This window comes from Coloeus monedula (genome assembly GCF_965178545.1).
Source record: "Coloeus monedula genome assembly, chromosome: 6".
In the NCBI taxonomy this organism is placed as follows: domain Eukaryota; kingdom Metazoa; phylum Chordata; class Aves; order Passeriformes; family Corvidae; genus Coloeus; species Coloeus monedula.
In genome coordinates, this window is record NC_138786.1 from 1,446,116 (window position 1) to 1,449,842 (window position 3,727).

A 3,727-nucleotide genomic window follows, 5' to 3' on the forward strand; every position below is an offset into this window, starting at 1 on the left:
TAGCCACGGACCCGATCGCCGCATCGGTGCGGTACCGGTGACTTCCGCCCTTCCTCGCCGGGAGCGGCAATGGCGGGGAGCCCGGGGAGCAGCGCGGCCGGGCCGGGGGCACCGGGGCGGCTGCTGCAGGCTCGGAGGTGAGCGGGGAACGGGGACAGCCCCCAGCGGACGGCGGGGGCCGCGGGGGATCGGTATTCCGGCGCAGGGATGGGTGTCCCGGCGCAGGGATGGGTGCCCTGGCACAGGGCTGGGTGTCCCGGCACAGGGATCGCTGTCCCGGCACAGGGATGGGTGTCCCGGCACAGGGATGGGTGTCCTGGCACAGGGATTGCTGTCCTGGCACAGCGGGAGCTGCGGGCACGGGACACCGGAGCTGCTTCGGCCGTGCGGGGCCCAAGGCGTCGCTCCGGGGTGGATTCTGTAGGGGACAAAATGAACATTTTGGGGTAAAATCTGGGTTAATCTGCAGGGGAGAAAATGAACAGTTTGGGGTAAGAATGAGCTGATCGGTGCTCGCCGGAGGGGCCAGCTCGGGCTGGTTCTGTGTTGCTGTGAAGAATTTGCTTTGTGGAAAGAAAGAGACACCTGAGACTGCCGCGGGAATCCTGGGGTGGAGCCGGGAAGGAAACCTGGTCTGAGTGCGGGAATGGGAAGGGGGGATCAGGAGGGGTCCTGGTCGGTCACTGGAGCCGCTGCTGGGAAGGCGACGTGTGACGATGTATAGCGAGGTGTAAGGAACATATTGATTACTGGATTATCTATAACGTGGTGTAAGGAACACATTGATTATTGGATTGTCTATAGCGAGGTGTGAGGAACATATTGATTATTGGACTATTTAACGATATATAATGATCGTACAACGAGATATATATATATAAAATCCTCCATGGTCATCCTTCTCCCAGCCCCCCTGTGTTTTCAGGGTGTTGGGGGCAGAGTTTGGGTCTGGACAAGGCTCTCGGGCACAGGGTGGGATTCTTGGGGTGCAGGGCCAGGATTTGGACTCGATGCTCCCTGTGGGTCCCTTGCAGCCCAGGAAATGCTGCGATCCTGTGCCTCTGAGGGTGAAATAAAGGGGAGCGGTGGGGTTTGTGCCCGCTGTGTTCACGGCCCCGCCGGCTCAGGGCGGGTTAAAGGCGCAGCTGCCCCGAGACAGCGGGACCGGCCGGGGCTGCTCGCTCCCGGTGCTGCCGCCCCGTGGGGAGAGCCCGGCACTGCAGCCCGGAACGGCGCTGGACCACGGGATGGGCGTGGAACAGCAGCGCAGGGAATGCTGAGGCAGCCCAGGGAATGCTGCGGTCCCAGGGAAGGCTGAGGCATCCCCTGCCCGGGGCACTCGGCAGCAAATCCCTGATGTTGAGCAGACAAAGGAAAGTTCTGGGTTAGTGGGAGGAGGTTTCTGGAATGGAGCTGGGACAGGTGCTGATCCATGCGTGGAATCACGGGCTGGTTTGGCTTGGAAGGGACCACCAAGATCATTTACACTCTGTTTGTTGTCTGATTCCACAGCAAAGAACATCCAGAACTGCCTCCTCACCCTCACGGACAGCAGGAATGCCTTCCATAGCTCTTGTTTAGGAATGGGAATGGCTGTTGGGAGCTCTGGCAGGACCAGGTAAGAACAGAAATGGGATCATTCTGGCTCCTGCTGGAGGTGGTTTTCTCTTTCAGGATGTTCTGATTGATCCTTTCACAGCAGTGTTCCTGGGCACATTTCAAAACAGTTGAAAAATGGTGGGGAAAAAATGTGAACCTGATCCATTTCTAGTAATTCCAAGCTTCTCTCACAGCACTGTTCCAGGGGAAAGCTGATGAAAGGATAAAGATGCAGAGGAACAAGTGCTGTAAATCCCCCAGGCTCTCTGAGAGAGCAAACCTTCCAGTAATGCCAGTACATCGCTCTGAGAGACTCTGGGATCACAAGGTTTTCCAGGAAAGCAAAACAAAGACAGAGATGTGGGAATAGGCTTCCAGTTAAGAATGGTTTGGTGGGTGTAGGAATGATTCTTGTATGTTTGATGCACCCCTTTTTATTCCTGAATAATTTTAAAATGATTCCTTGAATAAATCATCTAAATTAGGGAATTTAAATTGGAGAGGGAACAGTGCAACATCAATACAGGCAGAGATCATGGAATGATGGAATGGTTTGGGTTGAAAGCCCCATCTCTGAGCCTGTTCTGGGCAGGCTCCTGCCCATCGGCCACTCCTTGCAGGTGGACATGGAAGTGCTGGAGGCGTTCAGGGAACGCTGATTGTTTTTCCCTGCCTCTGGCAGTCAGGTCAGTAAAAAGACTAATTGACCTCTTCCAGTGGGGAGACATTTAAACAAGAGGTGCCAAAAAGAATTGGAGCTTCTGCACGCTGAAATCTGCAAGTCTCCAAGTTAAAATCCCCCCTGGATGGTCACCGGTGCGACTCCCACGGACTGGTCACCTTGGCCAGGAGTGTCCAATCCTGCTGTCAATGCACTGGACCAGGATGTCATTTTCATTTCATGTAAAGACCCTCTGGGTGCTCCCCAGTCACTGGAAGGATCGGACTGGGCTCCCAGGGCAGTAATTCCAGGTGTTCCCTTCATGGCAATAGCACAGGAGCCTTCCCCTTGGCCAGAGGAGCAGCCAGTGCCTCCCTCAGTCCACAAATCCCCAGGACAGAACACAGAGAAAGGAACAGGAATATGGAAATGCCCCACGCTGGGAGTTTGTGTTGCTCTGGATTAAATTTTGGATTTATAATGTTAAAGGGGGGGGTGTGGAGGGGCTTTTCTCTGTTTCCTGTTCATTAGTGTTACCACTGCTCTTGTTGCTCTCACTGTTACTATGTGTTGTCATTACTCTCAAATGATTGCATTTGTCTTGGTTTCCATTATTAAACTGTTCTGAGCTGGAATTTTGTCTCTGGTGTCTTCCCCATCCCACGGGGGGTGAGGGAGCGGCTGCTGGTGCCCAGCTGGGGTCCAGCCGTGGCCCCGGGCACTTCTGGGGGCTCCGAACCCGAGGGACAGGAGCGGTTTTGGGCTCACAAAAAGAGACCCAGTGCTGCGTTTTGGGGGCTCAAAAGCAGGCGCAGAGCTTAAAAGCAGAGACTAAATCCTGCACTGTGGAGTCCTGAGAGCAGGCTGGTATGGCCAGAGCTGGGACTCAGAAACAGTGACTAAATCCTGTTCTCAGGGCTTGAGGAAGAGAGCGAGTCCTGTGTGTTTGGGCTCACAAAGAGAAACTGAAGTGCTGCGTTTTGCTGGCCCTGAATTAAAGGCCAAGTGCCGTGTTTTGATGCTCAAAGCGGGCTCTTCGGGCCAGGGCGAGTGTGTGTCTCTGGGCTCCGAGTCCTGCCTCAGGCACAGCCCGAAGCCGGGCTCGCCGGCCCCACGCAGAGCTCGGGAGCAGCGACTCAGCGCCGCGTCCGGGGCTGGCGGCAGAGCCCGGGGCCGCGTCGTGGGGCCCAAGGCGGGCTCCGGGAGGGGCTCAGGGCTGAGAGCGGAGCCCGGCCCGGCGCGTCGGGCCCGGCTCGGGATCCCGGGGCTGCCCGGGCGCCGGCACAGCCCCGGCTCCCCGCGGAGAGCCGGCCGGAGCAGGAGCGGCAGCGCCGGGCTCGGCCCCAGCGCCCGTCCCGGAGCGGCTCCTGCCGGTGCCGATCCCAGCCCCGATCCCGCCGGGGGAGAGGCGGCACCGCCCGGGACCCGCAGCGGCCGCCGGCACGACCCGGAGCCCCGGTCCCGGGA

The 3,727-nt window shown here is 57.9% G+C and overlaps 1 long non-coding RNA gene across 1 annotated transcript; it reads left to right on the top strand.

The window, feature by feature from the left end:
* On the top strand, window positions 1-2,818 carry LOC309574052. Its single transcript, XR_014226486.1, has 3 exons — window positions 1-137; window positions 1,513-1,618; window positions 2,317-2,818. It is a non-coding gene; the product is annotated as an uncharacterized lncRNA (long non-coding RNA).
* Window positions 2,819-3,727: the final 909 nt, after the last annotated feature.